The sequence below is a fragment of the Parasteatoda tepidariorum genome, chromosome 5, assembly GCF_982258835.1.
Source record: "Parasteatoda tepidariorum strain Cologne lab strain chromosome 5, Ptep-v5.0, whole genome shotgun sequence".
NCBI lineage: Eukaryota > Metazoa > Arthropoda > Arachnida > Araneae > Theridiidae > Parasteatoda > Parasteatoda tepidariorum.
The window spans coordinates 110,940,247-110,966,142 of NC_141759.1; the positions used below are offsets into that span (position 1 = coordinate 110,940,247).

General features: G+C 27.5%; 1 long non-coding RNA gene across 2 annotated transcripts; it reads left to right on the forward strand.

The window, feature by feature from the left end:
* Positions 1–20: 20 nt before the first annotated feature.
* Positions 21–22,551, forward strand: LOC147809997 (uncharacterized). Of its 2 annotated transcripts, XR_015434041.1 has the most exons (6): positions 21–2,930; positions 2,967–3,997; positions 6,458–6,539; positions 15,329–15,377; positions 17,197–17,245; positions 21,519–22,551. It is a non-coding gene; the product is annotated as an uncharacterized LOC147809997 (long non-coding RNA). The 2 variants fall into 2 exon arrangements; XR_015434040.1 differs by having other exon boundaries at positions 21–3,997.
* The last annotated feature ends 3,345 nt before the right edge of the window (positions 22,552–25,896 follow it).

The following is a 25,896-nucleotide window of genomic DNA, read 5'->3' on the forward strand; positions in this document are numbered from 1 at the left end:
TATATATATATATATATATATGATATTTATTTTACTTCATTTATAAATATAATTGTATATAAAGCACAATAAAAACAAAAAGAGGATAAAAAGAGAATGCTTTTATAAATTTGGAAAAACAAAGCTTTAATTTCTCAGTTAAATATTAAATTAGTTTAGAACATGCAACATTAAAAAAACACTATTCTGCATTTTTCTTCACAGAGTTGATTTATTATTTATATACCAAGATATGTGTTTATTAAGTTTTGAAGAATTTAAATTTAAATAAACAAAATTAAATAGAGAAGGTGGATATAGTAGCGAAAGATTTATTAACTATCAAATTATTTTGCACGCAGCTTACATAATGTTAGTAAGTCTCATATTACTTTAATTTATATATTTTTAAGTATTTAAATTTTGAATATGGAAACTAATTTGCATACAATAACTTAATCATTATTTCTCTTGATCAGAAGGTCAAGCTAAATTAATTAATAATACTCTCGATATAAATTATATTATGTCCTGATTATGATTTAGAAATTATGTGTCGTTATCGGCACGGCTGCTATCGTGATAGTAAATATTTTTTTAATAACTATTCTCCTTTGTTTTTCCTTTTTTCTACTAATATTTTTATATACGATTATGTTCCTGCCAGTTCGATATCTTTTCACTTTCTTTTGAGTCATTATGCCCCAACCAGTTCGAGTGATGAACTGGTTGATGATGGGGTATGTCTTCCAGAAAGTCCGGAATATGATTGAGTAATTCTGTATCGCTAGCGGTAAAAGAATTACTTGATCTATGTGCTTGTATTGCCGGGGCCGTAGTAACGATTTAGAAATTCATCTGCAGAGTGTAGTTGCAATGAATTTCTTAATCTAGGACCTGTCCGCCTTCCGGGCACTGGAAGCTTACTTGCTGTCGAGGTAATAATGCTTACTTTTTCTAACAATTTTTTTTTCTTTTCTATGATTTTTCTAGTTATTATGCCCCAACCAGTTCGAGTGATGAACTGGTTGATGATGGGGTATGTCTTCCAGAAAGTCCGGAATATGATTGAGTAATTCTGTATCGCTAGCGGTAAAAGAATTACTTGATCTATGTGCTTGTATTGCCGGGGCCGTAGTAACGATTTAGAAATTCATCTGCAGAGTGTAGTTGCAATGAATTTCTTAATCTAGGACCTGTCCGCCTTCCGGGCACTGGAAGCTTACTTGCTGTCGAGGTAATAATGCTTACTTTTTCTAACATTTTTTTTTTCTTTTCTATGATTTTTCTAGTTATTATGCCCCAACCAGTTCGAGTGATGAACTGGTTGATGATGGGGTATGTCTTCCAGAAAGTCCGGAATATGATTGAGTAATTCTGTATCGCTAGCGGTAAAAGAATTACTTGATCTATGTGCTTGTATTGCCGGGGCCGTAGTAACGATTTAGAAATTCATCTGCAGAGTATAGTTGCAATGAATTTCTTAATCTAGGACCTGTCCGCCTTCCGGGCACTGGAAGCTTACTTGCTGTCGAGGTAATAATGCTTACTTTTTCTAACATTTTTTTTTTCTTTTCTACGATTTTTCTAGTTATTATGCCCCAACCAGTTCGAGTGATGAACTGGTTGATGATGGGGTATGTCTTCCAGAAAGTCCGGAATATGATTGAGTAATTCTGTATCGCTAGCGGTAAAAGAATTACTTGATCTATGTGCTTGTATTGCCGGGGCCGTAGTAACGATTTAGAAATTCATCTGCAGAGTGTAGTTGCAATGAATTTCTTAATCTAGGACCTGTCCGCCTTCCGGGCACTGGAAGCTTACTTGCTGTCGAGGTAATAATGCTTACTTTTTCTAACATTTTTTTTTTTTCTTTTCTATGATTTTTCTAGTTATTATGCCCCAACCAGTTCGAGTGATGAACTGGTTGATGATGGGGTATGTCTTCCAGAAAGTCCGGAATATGATTGAGTAATTCTGTATCGCTCGCGGTAAAAGAATTACTTGATCTATGTGCTTGTATTGCCGGGGCCGTAGTAACGATTTAGAAATTCATCTGCAGAGTGTAGTTGCAATGAATTTCTTAATCTAGGACCTGTCCGCCTTCCGTGCACTGGAAGCTTACTTGCTGTCGAGGTAATAATGCTTACTTTTTCTAACATTTTTTTTTTTCTTTTCTATGATTTTTCTAGTTATTATGCCCCAACCAGTTCGAGTGATGAACTGGTTGATGATGGGGTATGTCTTCCAGAAAGTCCGGAATATGATTGAGTAATTCTGTATCGCTCGCGGTAAAAGAATTACTTGATCTATGTGCTTGTATTGCCGGGGCCGTAGTAACGATTTAGAAATTCATCTGCAGAGTGTAGTTGCAATGAATTTCTTAATCTAGGACCTGTCCGCCTTCTGGGCACTGGAAGCTTACTTGCTGTCGAGGTAATAATGCTTACTTTTTCTAACATTTTTCTTTGTTTTGCTTTTTTTCTTTTCTATGATTTTTCTAGTTAATATGCCCCAACCAGTTCTAGTGATGAACTGGTTGATGATGGGGTATGTCTTCCAGAAAGTCCGGAATATGATTGAGTAATTCTGTATCGCTCGCGGTAAAAGAATTACTTGATCTATGTGCTTGTATTGCCGGGGCCGTAGTAACGATTTAGAAATTCATCTGCAGAGTGTAGTTGCAATGAATTTCTTAATCTAGGACCTGTCCGCCTTCCGGGCACTGGAAGTTTACCTGCTGTCGAGGCAATAATATTTTTTTTCTTTAAATTTTTGTTTTTGTGTCTTATTTCTTGCGCAATAAAAAAATTTCCATTTAAATAATGAGGCGGGAGTGCTTTTTTAAAAATAAAAAATAAAATCGATTATTTTTTTGTGCAATTACATTCCCAAATTTTTTTAATAAGATAAAAGTTTGACTTTTGAGCAGTCAATTTAATAAGATGAAAGTTTGACTTTTGAACAGTCAATTTAATAAGATAAAGTTTGACTTTTGAGCAGTAAATTTAATAAGATAAAAGTTTGACTTTTGAGCAGTTAATTTAATAATTAAAGACCGTGGACAAACTCTGCAGATAATATATTATCTGAAAAACTAAATCGTCACAATATTTTTTATTTAGAAGAAGTATACTTTTTTTAAAAATACTCTAACTGAGGGGAATGAGAGTTGATGACTGCCATAATTTAAAGTACTACACTTGTTCTGTTGTCATAAATGATAAACTAGAATGTGAGAGGAAGATTTGCTTGCATATCAAAAGTACTATATTTTTTGAGGTTATAAAAATAACTGTATTTTATTTAAAAAAGAATTTGCCAGAAATAATGAGATGAAAAATAGTATATATAATGAGTAATAAAAGAAATAATGAGTTCGTTTTCCAGTTGTTACAATTAAAAAATGGTGTTAACCATGATGTAAATGGACCTAAGTTTGTGTACGCTAACCTGTGTTATTATTGTTCATATTTGTAAGAACCTTCATTTAACGTCAAAATATTATCTGTTTAAACCTTGCTGAGAGATGCTAAAAAAATTTCAATGCAAGCCCAGGTAACGTTTTCTAAAAGCCAGAACAAACCATTAGTTTTTAAAAAAAATTCCGAAATAAAGACTTAATTTAACGAATTCCCTATACTATTAGTAGAGTTTTTCCAATGGCCCCCATCAAAAAGACCTTTTTCCCAAAGAAAAAAATAAAATAGTGAATTTAGTTTTGTAAGAAGGAAAAAAAAATATTTTGAAAATAAGTTGAATGATAGTGTTGAATAATAGTTTTGAATAATAAATAATTGCCCAATCTAATCAAAATACCTTTAAACAAAATTTTTAAGTCATACGACCCATAAGACTACTTTTAAGCTATACGTATATCTTATTTATTCCTTTTCAGGTAAAACTCATAAATATTTTAGTTTTTCTTTTAGTTAACAGAAGTATTGAAGACTACAAATACTTTGCTTAATTTTAATATTCTTTCTTTCATCTGTTGTTTACTATTGGTACAAATCAGGTAAGCATATTAATAACTTTTATTATGCATTATTATATAAATAAAATAATTTTTTTAAGTATGCTTGAAATAGATTATAATTTCAGAACTGTATTCGACGGATAAAAATTGAATTGCTTTTATTGCCTAAATATATTTTTTAATTCTTGACTTATAGTAGGGGATGTAGTACAAACTGCGACCATCGTAATGATGACTATTTGACTTGAAATTAAAAAGGAATCGGTTAAAACAACATAAGAAATTTCATGAGTGTCTTACAAAATAATTTTTATAAATTCAAAAAAAAAAAAACAACGAAATTTTAATATTGAAGTTGCAAAATGCAAGAATAATAGTTTGAGATGCCAAAAATTTTAGATTCTTCAAAAAAATTTTCGAGCTTTAATGTGTTCGAAACAAAACATGGCTTTTCGAAGCTCTTTCATCAATGGAAATAAAAAAACTATATTTTAAATGTGTTACACTTGAGGGAAAGCTACGATTTTAAATTATATACCATCATGCCATGAAGAATTATCTGGTCCTTAGAACGGACAAATAACTTAAATAGTTTTTAATCCTTTAAAAAAAAAACACCAATTTCGTGACATTTTTCCACTTAAATGAAAATTATCAAAATCGATGCTTTATTCTCATTTTCTGCAATTTTTTTTGTAGCTCAGATAATGCAACATGGAGTTAAATAAAACGGCGATTTTCCTCCTTATTGATGTTTTATGTCAATTACAGAATTAGCATAGGAGGCGTGGCCAAAGATAGGTCATGAATGACTGTTGCATACTCCCATCAGTTATAAAATTAGTATATTAATAACAAAAACATCCTTTAATGCAACAACAGAGCTTTCTAACAGCAGCACTTGTACTGGCAAGAATAGTTTACCTAAACCAGAGGTCGCCAAAGTGGTCTATATAGACCCCCAAGGGTCTATTTAACAAAAGCAGGGGTCGATCTGAGACAGGGGGGTGAATGGGGGTCGATCCGAATCGGAAGGGTCAATTGTGGGTCGAAAAAAGAAACAGTTCTCAATACGCAAATCACACATACCTAATTAAGTATGTAAAATTTGTGAATTTTTTTTATAATTGACTCAATATCAGTTTCTTTTAAAAACATAAATTAATAAACGTATATTTATTGGGGTGAAACAAGTATGTACGTACCACCGCACAGTGGCACGAACTCAGCGCAGTTTATAAGTCATATGCATATATGCGCTTGTCCAAATGTCACGTGTGACGAGCATTGACGTTACAAATGCAAATATCATACGCAGTTTCAACTATCTTTGCAAACTGTGTTGAATATTTGCAGTGTCATTATTAAAACTTTTATAATTTTGGATAATTAGTTATTGTTTCGATAAAACCATTCGTTTGGTTTAGATATCAATTTTAATTATCAATGCACAAAAAAGAAGGTAAGCATTAATGATATGGATTAGTACAGCCCGCGACAAAACTATAGCACACTTTGTATTTTTTTTACGAAAATTACAAAATTGACCAATTTTGACGAAAATTAAAATTGAGCAATTTTGAACCCAATGTAGCGAACCTTTCAAAAAAACACCAGGCCCACCCATCTTATTGATCAAGAAGCAGTAAATCTTTAGTAACTTTACTTATTATATCTACTTATGCATAATTACTTATTATTTAATAATAAGGTATTTAAATTTCAATATTAATATATTTTTCATAAAACTATAGTTACATAATGTACTATTACTTTAATAAATGTTTAAAATCATAAAATAAATGTACAAACATAGTATCTAATAGAGTTTTATTTTAATTAACAGAAAATTACTTTTGCGGAGGTCGATGGAGATTTCGAAAAATTATATAGGGGTCGATAGTCAAAAAAGTTTGGCGACCCCTGACCTAAACAGTAGGCTGCAATTCACTTCCAAGCATTTAGGAAGCCATCTTTAACTCTGGGTGAAATTTGTGTTTTCTCGATTTTTTTTTGTACTCAACACACTATTGATGATATAAGGAAAGTAAATTTATTGAAAGATAAAAATTATTGTAAAATATTACAAGAATTGTCGCACTGGCATTATAAAGAAAAGGACATTCTAATATACTGGAACCTGATTCTAAAACATTCATTTATGATAATGCAAAAAAATGGTCAAAGAATATTAACATCTACAGAAATCATGGCATCTCGAAATTCGCTAATTACCCCAAATTTGGCGACAGGTTAAAAGTAAAAATGATAATGAAAATATAATCTTTAATGGCCAAAAATAAATATAACGATAATTAAAACATAGGTTAATTTTTGTTAAACTAAAAGAGTAACTTTAACAGTGCCCTGAGTAAATTTTTATTTTAATGTGATATTTGAAATTTTGAATATTCTTCTTTTTTTGAATTTTACAGGATTTTGTATGATTTTGTATTTTACAGGACAGGATTATTTTACAGGATTTTTTGTATTTTACAGGATATTTTTGTATTTTTTGTATTAACTGCAGCCTCTATGTCTCTATGAAGGAGAAGAATTTGTGTGCAACACCACTTTTCTGGTAAGAATTTTATTTTCATGCTTTAACCATCTTAAAATCTCTTCAAATTGAATAAAATGTTTTAATATTTCCTAGGTTATTTATGAAATTCTAATCACTTTATTAGAAACAAATTTTATTATCCAGTTTAATAATTTTTAAACAGTAAGGGAAAATAAAAGTACAAAAGCAATCATATTGTAAAAGAACGATTAACAATCATCATTTTCATTATTATGTGTGAAACCATTTTTCAGTTACTCTTATTTAACTCTTTTCCCCAAAGCATATGACCATAAAACACTATTATCATAAAACACTGTATTCGAAGTTTACTTTTCAGTTTTGATTTAATAAGATCGAAATATTCTTTTAATTGAAACTGAGTTGCACGGACTAGAATGTAGGTATATTAAAACATACTAAAATAACCTGTTTATATGTACAGGGTTATTCATAATTCCCTCCGGGGTTTCGAAGCGTTTTATAGTAAAAAAACGAAGATGATTATGGCAAAAAAGAACATATGAAATTATTCCGAAAGTATTCAAGTTTTAATTTAGCGTAATTAATCAAGCGTTATAGTAAAAAAACGAAGATGATTATGGCAAAAAAGAACATATGAAATTATTCCGAAAGTATTCAAGTTTTAATTTAAGCAGTTGCTGGTAGATGGCAGTAATATGTACCACTGAAGCCAGTTGTAGTAAAGAAAAATGGCGTTTACAGGCGGTGGGAATTATGAATAACCCTGTATTTTATTCTAAATAACGAATATAATTTAATTGAACATTTGAATTAAGTGGTAGAATTTTTAACGAATATTTATGTTTTTACGAAATTTAAACAAATATTTATGTTTTTTGTAAACTATAATTAATTAACTTATCAAGGAATATATTATATTCATAATTTATGGTAGTGTTCAAGTACAAAAGAAAAAAAATAAATAAATACTCATAATGCTATGAGATTTCACTCGACTATTGAACGCTGTCATAAATTTAATTATACATACCACATACGTGGATGTTCTTGACTATATTATTTTTAAATATTCAATAAAATTTGTGATCGTCTTATTACGATGACTGGTTACCCATTGCTCAAATGCTTTTTCTTTCTGGATTGACTCCGTTAAACATTCCAAATCATGGGTCTCCAATAATTGATTTTCATATCCTGCCTATGTACGAGTTTCAAAATACTTTTCCTTCTTCAGCATTCTTACTTATATTGAAATCACCGGTAAAGCCAGTCATTATACGTTAATAATAAAAAGAATATAAAAATATTTGAAATTATTATTATGTAAAAGCATTAAAAATGCCTGCTAGTGAAAATAAAAACAGCAGCGGTCGCCATGGCAACGCATGCAATGACGGCAGATGATTACTCTTGAACACAGTTGAAAAGTGTGTGGACGCCATCAAATTCAAAACAAGACCCATTTTGCCAATGGGTGAAAATGGATATCACCCTATATGATTTCCTTTCTTATATGATCGGATTTCCAAGTATTAGTGACAATCTCAATAATTACTAAGGGTGACCTCAAATATACTACGTATTAAGTAAGTTACGAAATGGGACACAAAATCGTACTTTCTCTGAATATATATATTTTTTTTCAAATTTGGATTAAAAATATGGGAGATACCTGGAAATTGTGACCTTAATAGTTCAGACAGGAGAGCGGATGAAAGTTTTGACCCGTTAATGTTAATTTTACTTTTTGAGTTTTTAGTCATATCTTTAAAACTAATTAAGCATTTTTTTTTTGTTTAAAAATGCACCCATTTATGAAACGTGATCTCTTAATTACCTGCCCGTGCGTGTTTTTGCCACTAACTGTTTTACTAACTATTTAATTGTATTTTTACATTTTCAAAATCTTATTCCCTACACTACTGCGTATATAATATACAAATAAATTGTTTTAGTAATTTTATTTAGGTTTTTCTTTAAATCAGTGGTTCCTGAACTTTTTTGTCTCTTAGACCCTTGCCATGTTTTTCGGTTTTGGGTGGACCCCCTGCTTACCTGATATTGATCTTTTGTAAATTCATCAACTTCAAATGTATTTTTGACAGCTGGCATAGTGAGTGCTACTCACTGTGAAAGATTTCTAACTGCAGTGAAGTGTACTGTGAAACACCTAGGGAAAAAACACATGTTAATTTTATACATTTATTAATTAAATTCAAGCTAATTTAATTTAATTAATTTGTAAATGGAATAAAATAGTGCTCTATGAAACCCGTACCCCGTTACTAATATTATAATAGCGGAAATAAGTTTGTATACAAAACCATAGTAGTGTATTGTCTGTCTGTATATTACGTTTTTACGTAAAAACTAAGCAACAAATCTCCGCGATCTTCTACACAGATAAAATTGGAGATCTAGCTAGCTAAAGAGTTGATACACTTGCTAGGCTACAATTTGCAGCAAAAAAAAAAACTTTTTTGTTACAAAATAAAACCTAACACGCAAAGAAAATAAAAACGTACGCTGGTGGAGCTGCAGGCATTTGCCAGTTTATAATAAATCAGTTTGTTGATTGTTGATTATTGCATTCATGAAATGCCAAAATTAAAAGTCTCGACCTGCTTATATGAGACCCCCAATTTTTTTTCACTTTACATAGACCCCTTGCATTTTGTTGTCAACCCCTAGAGGTCGATGTAGACCACTTTGGGAATCACTGCTTTAAATTAAACTTTCGTTTTTAAATTTTTTTTATTTTATAACTGTCGTTGAACAGCCGACCCGATTTTCAGCTTTACGACTACCAGCGCTCAACTCCGTAGAGTTGAAATTTTGAACCCAATCCAGAAGACAAGGGAACTCCTTTATCAAGTATCTTGCGAAATTTTGTCTTCGTGGAGGGCTTTTTGGTGGAACTAACCAAACCGCATTTACTTAACATGGAGAGGAAAACCATGAATTTTTTAAAAAAATTATTGTCAAGTTTTTAATAAAAGAAGCTTAGAATTATTGCCAGTTAGTTGAAAATTAAACCTTATTAAGAAATTAAAAAAATTCTGCTGCTTTAAAATTACTCGATCTAAATAAGCTGACTATATTTTCGAAAAATGAATGTAAATAATTTGATTTCTTTTTTATTTGATTTTTTGTTATTTGAGTAATAAAAAGTAAATGCATATATGGGTTCTTTGGAAACATGACAATTCGGACCAAGAAATTTCGTCAAATTTAAGTCTTCAAAATAATCTAAATTTTTTTGTATACTTATTTAGTTACATTTATTAATATCTTACAGACAGTTTATTGACATTTGCTGAAGAAAAAATAAAATAAAATAGAAATTCACCAAATCTTGAATGGCAGGAAAATGACATATTAGTTTAGAAGTTAAAAAAAGTCATTTTAAGTTAATAGTATGTAACTCAACTTAATCCTTTATGTTAGATGGACCATAAATTGCTTAAATTAATTCCTTTTATCAACTGTTGAAAGAATCAGAAATGTTTTTGTTGCTGATATGTACAGAATAAAATTGTGTATAATAATCAATCATTAAATAAATAAACAACTTTGATTACATTCAAGCATATTAAAATCATACAGAAACTTGGTATTAGGTTAATATCTGCTTTTCCTCTTTACTGCATACTGTTTAAAAAAAATTTCTGGTAACACTTCAATGTCATAAGATAGGAAAATGACAGCCAGGATAATGACAATTTGCCTTTTTATAGCATTTAACTTTATTAATATTTCATCTTTTTTACTTTTATTCATCTTTCATCTTTTTTACATTTCAACTTTTATTTAATATTTAGACATTTACATCCCGCAGAAAACAACAGGATTTCTTGAAATAACTCAGATAAATCTATGTAGTTTATGTTATTAATGATTTCAAGAAAACAGGAAAATGACAACATAAAAACTAAATAAAAGTAGCCAGGAAAATGACAGATTTTCATGTGACAAAGAAATTGTTGACAGAAAAAATTATTTTAAACGAAGTTTTTTTAAATAATACCCTCTGCTTATATTCTAGAAACGGTGGAGATAAAAAAAATTAGATATTGAAAAATTTATGCGAAGTTTTGAACCTAGTTATTATTGGAAATATTGTTTGTGACATACCAGAAACATTGCATTTTGAAATTCAGTTAAATTCGATAAATATACAAAACAGTCGATGCTAGTACAAGGTCATTTTAAAATGCTAACAGTAATGCTATTTATTAAAATTGAAAGAAGTTCTTTTCGTAGTATAGTATTAGATCTTGGAGCAAGAGACTATAAATTGTCATATTTCGTGAGAATCACCCATATGCAAATGTGTATCCAGAAGGTTGCTTTGTTTTTTAAATGGACAAAAAATTACAGAGCTACAACTGTTTTTTTACGTTCAAACTTATTTTTGCCCGTTAACTTTAAGAAGGTTGACTTTTTTTAAGAAGATAATGATGGTAATAACTACCCGCGTGTTATCAGCTCATTTTGATACTCAGGAATCTTATTTTATTCATACGAATGCTAATTTCCCTTGTAGTTTCTCACCATTTCTCCATAGCACGTCAAAATGCATTTTGCCCTGATACACCACCACTCTCGGCCACTGCGGTTTTTCTGGTGGGTTATTATTATTATTATTATTTTTTTTTTTTTGTTGACTCTGTCATTCTCGGGTACTGTGATTTTCCCAGTTTTTTTTTCTTTTACATATTTTGCTCGCAGCTTCACTTTTATTGTTTAAAATCACTTTGGTTTTCTTCAATCACGTATGGCGATTCTTAAGAATGGGCTTCTTTTTCTGAGTTTTCCAAACATGTCCACTTTTATTACCATTTTCATATTTTTAAAGGCAATGAAGTTTTTACCATTAGTATACAATGTTCGAGTCTCAATCGTTATTTTGAATGGAATCTTAAGCTGACTAAAACAAACATCTGTATATTATTATTTTAGCAGATGCGCTCCTTAAAACATTAAGAAAACCTTTGCTTCTATATTAAAATTAAGAAGTTATCTTAATTTAAAGTTATTTTTTACGTTATCTCAAGTTATTTTTTGTTTTAAATTAAAATTTCAAAATTTTGTATTCAGATATTTCGAATTATTGAAATTGATAATTGAATGTTGTGGTGAATATTAATGTAATAAAATGCATTTATCGTATAAAATACATTTGCTGCCTCTATAGAGTTTCTTAAAGACCTTACGAACTCAAGTTTAAAGGGAGACTATCTTATCAGATGTAAGAATCATAATGTAAGTTCATAGTAAAAAGAACTAAGCAAAGAAATTATAGTAGCAATATTCGGTCGGCGATAAATACAGCTGATCGTAATTAAAGATCATGTTGAGCAACATTTCATGGAAAATTTAAAAAAATTCGTTTTAGAATGTATAGAAACATTAGGATGCCATTTACAAATTTTCTTTAACGGAAAAAAAAAGACAATTTAGACAAAAAAGACAAAGACGTAGCTCATATATTTGGCAAAATAAAACTATTTTTAAAAAAATGAATCATGCAATGTTCTTAAACATTCGTATTTCAATGCTTTTAAAATGCCATGTATAATTAACTAATTTTTTCAATAATAGAAAAAAGAAATATCGTAAGTTATATATATATAAAACCTTATTAATGTGCATTATAATCTCTTCCAGATGCTTTATATTTTTACAGAATTTTTTTTGCCTTACAACTCTGTAAATAATCTAAATAATTAATGCGCATTTGGTTCTAGCAAAAAATTTAAGAAAGTTAAAAACAACTTAAAAAAACAAACAAATGGTGCTATGTAAAAAAATCATGTGTTCAAATACAAAAATCTTGAAAAATTATAAAAAATGTATTTATTGACTCAATTTTTTTTGAAAAGGAAAGCAATCTTTGCTTTTTTTTTTTAGGCAGAAATCAGCCCAAAAAATGTCTCTTGCCTAGAAACTTCGAGATATTTTTGTTTTAACTATTAAAAAATCTTCTCGATCTCAGCGAACACAATATGATAATTTTTTATTTCATTTTTTTATTGTCTCAACTTCCTGCTAAGTATTTCTCTCTTGTCTATCAGACAGTTAGGAGGGTTAATTTTATAACCATAAACTAAGTTCTTGGTTTTATTTTAGGACTGCACCAAATATAGCTTCCTAGCACCCCAATTTTTTGAAATTTTATCTGCACTCCCATTTTTTGGGTCACGAATCAAAATATGAAAAAAATATAGATATCTTTATTCAGAGAAAATTCTTTCTTGTGTCTGACGTTGTAAATTAATTAATAACTAGAACTAGAGCCCCAGTGACTCAGGGGATAGAGCTCTCGTCTCCCAATGAGGTTACCCTGGTTTGATCCCATTGACAACTGGTCGATTCGAACGCCGCACCCGGCACGCACCGACCCCAGTGCTGAAGTAAAATATCCTCAGTGGTAGACCGTCATGGTCATGGGTACTCTTGCTGTCAAGCTTACCGTGGGAGGTTTTCATGGTTTTCCACTGCATGTAACGCAAATGAGTATATAGTTCCATCAAAAAGTCCTCCACGAGAGCAAATTTCTCCCAATACTTGATCCAGTAGTTCCCTTGTCTTCTGGATTGGGTTCGAAATTAAAGGCTATGCAGTTGAACAATAGTAGTCGTAAACACAAAAATTGGGTCGGCTGCTCAACGACGGTTATGAAATAAGAAAAAAATAACTTGTACTAGTTAATTAGCATGTCTGAAATCCTCCTCTAGATCCATTAAGATTGACACTTAGCTTGTAAAAAATCCGATCATTAGGACGAAAGTTATTCAGGATATCTTTTTTTTAATTTTACTGTTTGGCTCACTGTACATAAAACAGGGATGAGATTTTCCGCTTTTGTCTCTCGAATTTCAGCCTTTTAATCTAAAACTCCGATTCTCTAAGAATTTCCCTTTTTTTCTTCTTTTTTTAAAAAAAATAAATATTCCGCTTTTTCAGAAAATTTAGCCGTTGAAAAAAACTAGTTATATTTATTTTCGATTTTCAAAGATAAACAGAACTGCATAGCCTATTTTCTCCTAAATCTACGCGCAGAAGATAAACGCATTTTTACCCGACCGCCAGATAACTGGTATTTTTGGTAATTCAAACGAAGCCTGAAATCTGCTAATATCGCGATTCTTATTCATGCGATTTTAGTATCAAAGATAGCTTTTCGTATTTACATGATTTTTAAGTTGCGCGTTGCGATTCTTATTCACGAGATTTAAAAATCCAATATTGCGATTTGTATTTTAAAAACCTATGTAGCGACTCGTATTCACGCGAGTTAAAAATCCAATGTCGTGATTCGCTTATGTTGTTAGAATATTAAACATCGATTTTCGTATTTATACGTGATTTAAAAATAATTCACTGGGAATCGCATTCACGTGATCTTAAAATTATGCATCGTGATTCGTATTTTCGCAATCTAAATATGACACATCATAATTTGTATTTGCGCGATCTAAAAATTATGAATCGTGATATATATATATATATATATATATATATATATATATATATATATATATATATATATATATATATATATATATATATATATAAACTATCATCTGAAATTTCCAATTGCATTAAATTAATTCGTTGATGATTCTACTTGTTTATTTATACCTGACAACTGATGTCTGATAACGTGGGTATCAGACACCCATAGTAAAAACTGAAAACGTAGAAAGTAGTGAAGGAAATATGTCATTTCTGTTGAGAGAACATTGACATGGGCGAAGAAACTTGAAGGAACATGTGGAGAAGACGAAGAAATTAAGTGACTAATAAAAAATAATAGCATGAGAAAGAAGCAATAAATGGCAGTTAAATTTTAGAAATGGAGCATAAGAATTTAGGGCCAAGAAAATGAATGCAACGGAAATTAGTAAAAAGTATGCCAAATTTTGAATTTGAAAGAACTCGAAGAACGTTCGGAAAAACCTATGAAGCGTGATTTTGAAGGTACTTCGAAGTCATGGGAGACCAAAAGTCAGTAAAAAAGAAACGATTGTATGTTTTTATTCGTCGCTAAGACTTTTGGTGCGGCAATTAATCAAAATAATGTATTGTAGAATTTATGATGAGGAAAGTGAAAAATTTAGAAAACTTATAGAGTTTTTAAGGAATATTTCAATTAATTTATAGTCTTTACATCTAGGTTTCTAGGCTGTAGATAATATAAACATGAATTTTAATTATTTGTTTATGTTTACCTATAATTGAGAAAACCATATTTAGTAATTATTTATATTTAAGGCCAAGTGATATCTAATGATATCAGGACTGGGATAGCCTGGTTAGTAGGGCACTGGGCCCACGTCTAAGAGAGACTCCCCATGAATTAATTGGTGACCGATGCAAGTTAAATCTGTCCAGTCACAAAGTCCTCCATGTTTCCATAACAAGTCTTAAGTTCTGGGGGTACTGATCCAGGAAACGTCTTCTGCATTGGTTCAAAATAACAAGGATACAGAGTTGGACATTAGTAGTCATAAACCCAAAATTGGATCGGACAGCGGTCGTAAAATAGAACAAAATCTAATCATATCTAATGAGATATCTAATAGTGTATCTAAATGAGATGTTTATTTTATTTCGTTCTATCGAGAGAAAATTTTGCCATGTAAAGGAAATAATCTGGAACTTGCATGGAGGTCTATATTAGCAGAATTTCTTTAAAAATTTGATTTATTTTACATATTTACCTTACCGTATATATTTATCCCATTTTGTATGATGATATTGTTTTGTAGGTAAGAGTAATGTAATTTTTTCATTTATAAAAATTCTTTTTACAGAAATATTCTTCCTTGGAGAAGAGCTCTAAGTTTAACAAGATCTGTTGAGGTAAATAAAAAAATTTTGATAAGTCATTTGATTTGTATTTGTTTTATAATTAAATTTAATGTGTGTTAAAGCTCTTTTTTTTTGTTACTCTTTCATAGCTATTCTAATATTGGTCTCAACTCTCTTTACTTTTAACGGCAGCCCCTTATTTTCTGTGATCACTCCAATGCTTCTTTAAACTTACATGAGTCCTTATTTTTAACAGCAATGTGAAAATTTCTTGTAAAAAGGGACATTTGTTCATTTTTCTCTGTTTGGTAAATTTTGTTTTTTATTTACAGAATATCATTATCTTTTGCTATATTAAAACTATTTCTCCATTTTATATTTTAAGATTTTTAAATGTTTTTTCTTAAATTAATTTCTAAATTAGTTTTAGGTTACTGATAGGGCTAGTTTTTTCTTAATTTAATTCTTTTGTTTTTTAATGATTTTTAAAGTTTTATTTAAATAAATTTTTCTATAAGTATCAGTTTATCATTAGTGTACTTTTAGTACAACAGTTTTTGTGTTCTTTCAATTTTTAGCTTCCAATTTTATTTTCTGATGTAATTTACGAAATTCGGAATTTCTTTTACTTTATCCATATTTTTTTGTTTTTGTATTTCATGCCTTTAGATAATATCTTTTCGTATTTTAATATTATTTCAAAACTGTAATGGCTGTTAATTAATCTATTGTCGAGTTATTTTAATACACTTTTTTGGGTTATTTACGGAATTCTTTTTGTGTTTAATGCCTTTTCAAGTTTTTTCTTGATTTTGTTAATGCAATAGTTTCACTTTAGTGTGTGTTTTGTTTTTGTAACATTGGTATTGATTTTTGCTTATTTTTATTTTTTTGGTACATTATTCTGTCTATGGAGTTTTTTTAATCTTTAGCGTTATAAATAATATATATTCTTATATTTATTAGAGTTTAAAATGTTAACTATGTTTTTTTAAAATTACTTTTAGTTAAATATAAGTTATTATCAAACAATTTTTTTTTGTAAACTGTACTTTTTTGTTATAAAATTTTAGCATAAATTTATATCAATACTTTTCTCCTTTTAACTGTTTAATTTTTTAAGCATAATTTTTTGTTTGCAATTTATAGAATTTATATCTATATAATTTATGTATAGAATTATATAGAATTTATATCTATATTGTTTAATGAATGTAATACTCATATACCTTCATTTTTGCATGTTATGATTTTACAACATTTTTTGAATTATAAATAATATGTTAATGTTTTTTTCTACTTTTTTGCGACTACTTTTTTTTACGAAATTTGCACGCGACTTTTTTGATATTGCGTAAAAAAGAACGTTTGATAGGAATGTTTAAAATAATTGGAAATAATGATAGAAAACACTTACTAACAGCTATTTAAAAAGAAAAAACTAAAGTTTCATGTGTCTTTCAGAACATTAATTAACAAGTTTTAGAACTTAATAAATATGTATAAAAACTATTTCTAATTATGCATAGCAAAAAATATTATTTCTGATTCTTTTTTTATTAAATCTTTTAAAATTTCCCCCAAAAAAACTTTGTCGAAAAATAATTTGACAAATTTTTATAAATAATTTACCAAACTTTATTCGGCTGAATATTTGACCAAATGTTCGTCCAACCGAATGTTCCACAAAAAGGCCGAATATTCTTTACATCCCTGGAAAAAAAACCTATCTTCAACTAATTTTATTTTACATATTTACCTTACCTTATATATTTATCCCATTTTGTATTATGATACAAATATGATATGTATTATGATATTGTAAGTAAGAGTAATATAATATTTTAATTTATAAAAATTCTTTTTACAGAAATCTGCATCCTTGGAGAAGAGCTCTAAGATTAACAAGATCTGTTGAGGTAAATAAATAATTTTTAATAAGTCTTTTGCTTTGTATTTGTTTTTACTTTGTATTTGCTAAAAAAAGAGCTTTTACACACATTACATTTAATATAATTAAATTTAATGTGTGTAAAAGCTCTTTTTTTGTATTTGGAATACTCTTTTGATGCTATTTCTAATATTGGTGTCAACTCTCCCTTTTTTTTATTGGAGGCCCCTTATTTTTTGTGATCACTCAAAAGCTTCTTAAAACTTACATACGTTCTTATTTTTAACACTAGTGTGAAATTTTCTTTACAAAAAGGGACATTTGTTCTTTCTGGAAAATTTCTTTTTAATTTACAGAATAACCCTTTCTTTTGCCACATTAAAACTATTTCACCTTTTTATATTTTAAGATTTTTAAAAGTTTTTTCTTACCTTAGTTTTTAAAATAGTTTTAGGTTACGATAGTGCTAGTTTTTTCTTAATTTACTTTTTTTTTGTTTAGTAATTTTTTTTAATGATTTTTAAAGTTTTATTTACATTAATTTTTCTATAAGTTTCTGTTTAGTATTAGTACATGTGAAGTATAAAACATTAATATTAGTTTTTGTGTTCATTTAATTTTAGCTTCCAAGTAAATTTTTGATGTGATTACGAAATTCTGATTTTCTATTACTTAATCCATATTATTATTTTTGTTTTTATATTTCATGCCTTTAGATAATATCTTTTCGTATTTTAATATTATTTCAAAACTGTAATATCTGTTAATTAATTTATTGTCGAGTTATTTTAGTACACTTTTTTGAGTTATTTACAGAACTCCTTTTGTGTTTAATGACTTTTCAAGTTTTTTCTTGATTTTATTTATGCAAAGGTTTCACTTTAATCTGTGTTTTGCTTTTGTAACATATATTGATTTTTGATTTTTTCGTACATTATTCTGTCTACAGATTTTATCCTTAGCTGTATAAATAATATATATTTTTATATTAGACTTTAATTTGTTAACTACGTTTTTTTTATATTTAATTACTTTTAGCTTAGTATAAGTTAGTTATTATCAATCAATGTTTTTATTTGTAAATTGCATTTTTTTGTTATAAAATTTAAGCATAAATATATACTAATACTTTTCTCCTTTTTACTGTTTAATTAATTTTATTTTGTATATATATACCTTGATTTTTGTATGTTATGCATTTACAGCATTTTTTGATTTATGAATAATATGTTAATGTTTTTTTTGCATGTAAAAGTTTTTTCTTTCATTACTTATATATAAATTTAATTTAAGTATTAGTACACTTCACATAAGTTTATAATAGTATTACTTTATCTACATTTACATTTTAGTTTTATAGTATATTTACTTGTTTAATTTTCAGATTTCGATTTACTTGAATTTAAATAAGATATTTAAGTTTTTGTATTCTACGTATTAGCAACTCTTTTTTTTTATTTAATTAATTTATGTATTAAATTTAGTTTACTGTCAAAACATTTAATATTAGTTTGCATTAATATTAGTTTACATTAATATTAGTCTCCATTAATATAAATTTCCATTAATATTAATTTATCTTTATTAACTGTTTAGTTTCTATAAAATTTTATTTTTTGATTTACAAGATTATATATTCTGATTTTTGACATATTTTTCACTCGTTTTTAAAATAATTATTACTTATTAATAAAAAATTTTTTTACGTTTTTTTCTTTAATTTACTAAATTTCATTTTATTTTGCCAAATAAATAATATAATAAATAATTTGTGCTTTATGTGTTTACAATTTATCCTTTCCACTATTTTTCAGTGTCAAATTTAGACTATCCTTTACTTTGTGTTTTGAGAATTAAAAATCCAAATCTGTCATATTTTTACTAAGAGAAAACACACTTTGGCGTCTAATGACATATTTTAGAGATAGATATACTAATTATTTGGCTTAAAGCATTACTATTTATTAAAACAAAAGTTATTTAGGGTGATATATCTTTTTTTTCCAACTCACTGTAAGTAGTTTACATTAATAGAACTATTATTATTTCCATCTATTGTTATCCTATTTTTGTTTAAGTTTCAAAATTTGTTACTTATATTTTTTCAAAAAAAATTTAATCTGATTTTAAAATTATTTTTACTTTGGAATTACATTGGTATTCCAAATTGTAAGCAGTTTTATTTAATGTCATTTAAAGGTAGAATTGAATTGCTTAACTTTCGGAATTTGGTTTCCTCTTACTTTATAGGTTGAAAGAGTGTTTGTAGAAGAAAAAAAAATGTACATACATTTTTATAAGGTTTAATTGAATATTACTACAATTAATATTTGTCACCAATTATTAATTCTGTCAAAATGTTACTACCCTTGTAATGCTTTACTGAAGAATTACTTTAGTTGTAGTCAGAATATATTGTTAAAATTTTTAGTTAATCTTGTTTAATTGCAAAATTAAATTATTTTACTTGTAGATTTTTGATTTGTATGCTATTGTTTAATTCAAAAAATGTAATTTTATTTTGAATTGTAAGTGATATTTTGAGCTAGAGTATTTTTTGCACTTGTACTTTTTTCTTTAAATACTTTTAATTACTCTACTTTTAGCTTTAGTAAACTTAAAAGTAGTTTTGTTTCAATTCACTGCTTAGTTTTCTAGTAATTTTGTGCTGCTGTAACACAACTTCATTTTATTATTTAGGTTATTAATATTGATTTAATTACTAACAGTTTTTTTATCTTTAGATTGAAGCTTTACTCAAATTAGTTCTTAAATTTGTATTGTATATGATTTTGTATTATTACAATTAATTTTAGTAAAATATTAGTATAATTAATTTTTTTTTTCTTATTTATTTTATTTCGTTTATTTATTTTATTTAGATAGTTAATTAATTTATTTATTTCTATTTATTTATAGATCTATTAATTTTGCTTAAATGTTAGAATATGATTTACTTTCTCTTTTATTGATATATATTTTATTTCATTTTTTCAATTTTAGTTTTCTGAAAGTTTATATGAATTTTTTAATTAATTTTAGTTTAATTTTTTTATTTTATATTAATTTTTCTTAGTTTATTGTTTAATTGTTGTTATTGTCTTAGTTTATTGTTTCTCGTGTATCATACAGAATTTGATTTTTATTTTATAATTTTATTTTTTGATTTTGATTGATATTTTTTTGATTTTTATTTAATGATTTTGATTTTATTTTATGATTTGTTTAGTTTTAATTTAGTATTTGTTTGCATCAGCAATGAGAAAAACTCTGCAGATTTTCTTGCAATTCTGAATGGTTTTAATGGCAATAAAAAAATAACATCATCCATAAAAAAAGAGTGGTGTTATCTCATTTATATAACAATTTTCTGAATTAACGAACATTTTTCACAAAAAATTACATTAACTGAAGGAATCTTTTCTAAAATAAATATTATTTTTTTAAACTTATAACATTCATATGGATTCCGCTGTTTTTTTATTTATTTTTCTTTTATCACTTCGCTGTTTTTATTTTTTTCTGTATTTTCACGTTGATTATTTTATTAAATTGGATACTTTAATAGATGTATTATAGCAATTTAGAAAAGAAGTTTCAGGTCAACCTTTTTTCGAACACCTTTTCTGTTTGCAAACATGACTTCGAATTTATAAGTCTTTATAATGAATTTAATCTACATCTACGCATTATAAGTAAATAACATTTGGGAAATATCCGAAGGAAACAATATTAATTAACCCTTTATTTAACCCATCCTTCTTTTTTACTATCTACGAGAGATCATTAATAGCTAAGGCAGGTGTTTAACAGTTTACTACTAAGTAGAACTTTTTTTTTTATGTCCAGACATCAGTAAAGCAACAACCTTGATTTTGCTTCACTGATAAGAAACAAAGGTCTCTGTAATCAATCTATAGTTTCAAAAAATTATAAATTTAAAAAAATTTAGTTTTAAATTAATATAGATAGAATTGTTTAATTCTGTAGAAAAATATTATTTGAAAAATATTGACTCGTTTTAGAGCAAAAAATTTTAGATTGTTTAATGATTTATAATTTCTTTTCATTTATTCAGAAAATGTATGAGAAGAAATTAGAGATATAGTTTAGAGAATTTTAAGAAATATTTAAACTATTTTCGGTGCATAGTTTAATTTATGGTAAATAAATTTACAATATGAAAGCAAAAGGACCGTCTTCCTCTTTACTACTTAGAAACGAAGGATTTTGTTATCATTCTATAATTATAAAAAGAAATGTGTTATAAAGAGGTAATAATAATGAACTTTTTGTTACAGTGTCTACAACAAGGGAACTCAGACCTGTGGGACTGCGTTTGTGATGCGTTGCTTACAGCTGTAGAGTCATTCGATGAAGTAACATAATTTTAGGGGAAAATCTAGTTTAAAATAAATTGAGTAATGACCACTAACTATTACTATCCCCCTTTCCTTGAGCTAATTAGAATTCTATCCTTATACTTCAATTATAATGGAATGTGACACTCAAAGAAGTTTCATCATTAGTTCACAAAAAAATGACAACGCTAACGCTAGAATCTAGATGGTTTCTTTTGTCAAATGTTTTACAGAGTGAAAGAAAGATCTTACAGATCTCCCAGTTCTTCAACCTCCTTTCCGGGGATTTCACAATGATCTAGGATCTACTGAATTCTCTATTTAGGATCGCTTGAATTTGATTTGCTTCATTATGAACTTGATCCTCTATGTATAATAGGTTCGAACATTTTATTTCAGTATTATATTGAATGCAGGTATATTCATATACTGGTGGATGTAATTAAAATAATATTTCGTGTTGGTGTCATCATTTACCTCCAAAACATAAGTTTTAAAATCAAGTCTAGTCCTCGCAGATACATTTTAAATTGAGAGAAAGTCATTTATGTACTCAATATAATTTTATATTGACCTTTACCAGCACAAATACGAAATGCTGTGCTGAACATAAACTGTTGTAACGTGTTGTCTTAGCATTACTACAAATTCTAATAATGGGTAAATTAAGTAAAACTTTTTCGGTGTTAACACTGAAAAAGTTTAATTTAATTTACCCATACAGTTTTATAAAGAACGTGTTCACTTTTAATTTGCTTGATATGAGCTGTTAACCGATAATATCGATTAAGGTACGTAATTACAAAAACATTTAAAAATAATTCTAGGAAAAGGGGTCAGTGATCCAGAAATAATATACTATATGAAACGGATGCAAAACAGGCGACTCTCCAGCGGCAGCAAGATGTTTACCCCTATCGTATACTGCCCGCGATAGACACAGAACGTAATAAAAACTTAGAGAATTTATTTTTTTTTTTGAAAATAAAAAGAAGACTGATATTAAGCAGTGCACCGAAGCTTTAGAAGCTTATAATCTTAATATAGTTTTTGATCACTTATCTCAATATTTTTAATGCAACAAAATAATAACGCAATACTTTAAAATTAATATAATCACTTTTAAAGTTCTATGATATCATTTCATAGCTAATGTGAGTTGCTTTTCGTTTGTGTTTTCGAAGGTTTTTTGTTGGTTTACTACGCCTTTTAAATACGATATGGTAACGACTCGCAAATTTATGTGAGATAAAATTCGAATCGATAGATCATTTTCTTCATGAGAAGTGCTATTCAAGAATAATAAGTTTTATATTCAAACAAAAAAAATTACCCTTTTGAATTGTTAGCCCTTTTGATTCGTGTCTGTTCTCATTCGCTTAAACGAGAAAAAGGAAACACTTTACAATTGTATGCATAGTAATATAAACTGTGTAATAATGCAAGCACAAAATCTTTTCTGGATTAGTTTTAAATACTGCTATATATATATATATATATATATGTTACGGTGAATGACCGAAATCTGGAGAATGTCGACTCTCACCGGTGAATGTCAACAATCACATAGTCCCTTTGGTGAATGTCCGAAATATTTGTTATATCCTATTTTATATTTATTCGTTGATATTATTATATTTATTTGATATATTTATATTTATTCTATATTTTAATACTTACTGACGATAGATTAGAAGAAACACCAGTGTTTGGAGTATCGGGCAAATATATACCGGGCAATGGTACTTGACCTTAAAAAAAGATCAGAGTAGGGTTAAAATATCGAATAAATGTAATTATATCCACGAATAAATTCATATCAAATTGAATGTAATAAATATTTCGGACATTCACCAAAGCGACTATGTGATAGTCAACATTCACCGGTGAAAGTCAACAACCACCGATTTCGGTCATTCACCTTAACATATATATATATATATATATATATATATATATATATATATATATATATATATATATATATATATATATATATATATATGGTAGTAGGAAGGTAATTTTTTCCCCTTCTTTTTTGTGTTATTTACTAGACTAGCATTTTAATGTTTGAATTGAGTCTTCGGTATCAACCATTCTATGTAAATACTCCATGAATCAATAGATAGCGCAATCAAAATTTTAATGAAAATTTCCAGCTAACTTTTTTTTTCACTTGCCACAATTAAGTATTTAAGTTGATTCTGATTATTAAAATAAAATTAATTATAGTGCTATAAACTTCAATATTGATGACAAGCATTGGTATTAAATAAATAAAGTAAAAAATTATTTACTTAAAAGAGGAGAAAAACGTTCGCTAATTCACTTTTTCAAAGCGAAAATCAAAAACATTTCATCATGACAGACTTCATAACTTGTAAAAGAAACTAGTAAATTATTTTTTAAAATGGTTAATCATATTAGTAATTAAACATGCAATAAATTCAAAATAACTTGTACATCTTGAACGCATACAATTTTTTTGTTTTTTTATTAATTGAAGGTTTATTGGCTATGTTTTTTCTAGCCGGAACAATAACAAATGTGAAAACAATTTTGATTTGTATAAACTTGCTCATCAATTCACGATTAATAAATATTCAATAATTCAGGTAAGTTTTTTTTTTTAAACAGCCTATTCTATGAACTGTAGCGGTGCCATCTGTCAATCTATTAAGTATAACTCCGAAACGGCTTTATAATTTTATTTAACATAAACTTTATCTAATTATATCATGACTTCCTTATTATAAAAACTAAATTTAAACTAACAATATCTAAAATATGTAAATGTATACAATTTTACTTATGTTAGAAAAATGATTCTCATTTAAAGTAGTCATTCCTTTAATTATACTACTCATTTACTAATGATTATTGAAGTATGAATATTTATAAAATTTTGCTGTGCAGTCACATAACAGTCATTCATCTAAAATAATTATTCATTTAAATATATCCCTAAAAACCAAAGGTTGTTAAATTTTTTTAAACTGATTTGCTGATTTATAAATTTTCGAGCTCAGCAGGATTATTTTCAATTTTTTAAAGTTGTTCACCCAATTGTAATTAAAATATTTTTTCTTTGTTTCAATTACTTAATACTTTAAATCACAGATAGTTAAAAACCCAGATAAATCCCATTGCTTTCATAAACTATGGTAACATTATTTAAGTAAATATGGTTGCTAGTTGTGTTAATTAATTTTAGTATGGGAACGAGCTTCCATATCAGTGGCATACATACACTCAGGCGCGTTCCCTGTATGATTTGTAAATTCAGATTTAGACTTTACACAAATTTTTTAAAATAATAATATGGAACAAGAAACATTCTATTTTAATTTATAAAATTAATTTTAAATTAGTTTAATATAATTTAATAAGGAATTAATAATTCGAATGGAAAGGCGAAATCAAAGCATTGTATACACTTTAAAGTGAAATTTATCTCATAGAGAAAAGAGCTTGCACTGACTTAAAAAATCTTATAAAAGATATTTTTATTGTAATTCATTTAGTAAGGATATACAACCTTTTTTGACTGATGAGTTGATGGTAATTTTAAATTAAACAACAGTGTTTCAGACACAATGCTATTTATCAGTCAACTTAGTAACATATTTGAATAAAATTAAATTCTTTTAAGCAAATTTATTCAAAGCCGAAGAATACCAAAATCTTACTTTGAAAAATAATATAAAGATTGGGAAAACTTGATGTTTTTTTTTTATCACATCACGTAATACAAAAAGGCATAAAATGAATTAATTAAAATGGTCTTGAATTGAAGTAAAAAATAGAAGAATATTTAGTAGAGCAATATAAATGAGGAATAATATTTTAATTCAAGAAATTAAATTGTTCTCATTTTTTTACTAAAAATTTTTTTAACTTAACTCTATTTTCAAGAATGCTTTAATTTCAGAGGAAAGTAAAGTTTTATCACTAAGAGGAATTTTTTTTTTCTTTATTAAATTTGAAATTAAACTTGACATTTGTTTCAATGTCTAAATTTCAGAGGAAAAAGTATTCTTTTCGAAAAATAGCTTCTAAATTGCATTTCTTCTTTTTTTTTGTTCTAAAACTACCAATTTAATTTTACTTTCTTTCACGAATGTCTAAAGTTCAGAACGAAAAAAGTAAATTATTCGCCCTCTCAATTAAAAATCGGAGTAAAATATAGTTTTCAATTTTAAAAAAAACTTAAAGTTTTTAATTATCAATTTAACTTGACATTATTTTCATAAATGTGTAAATTTCAGAAGAGGTAGTGCACATTATTCGCTTTCTTAAATTAATTTCAGGGAAAAAT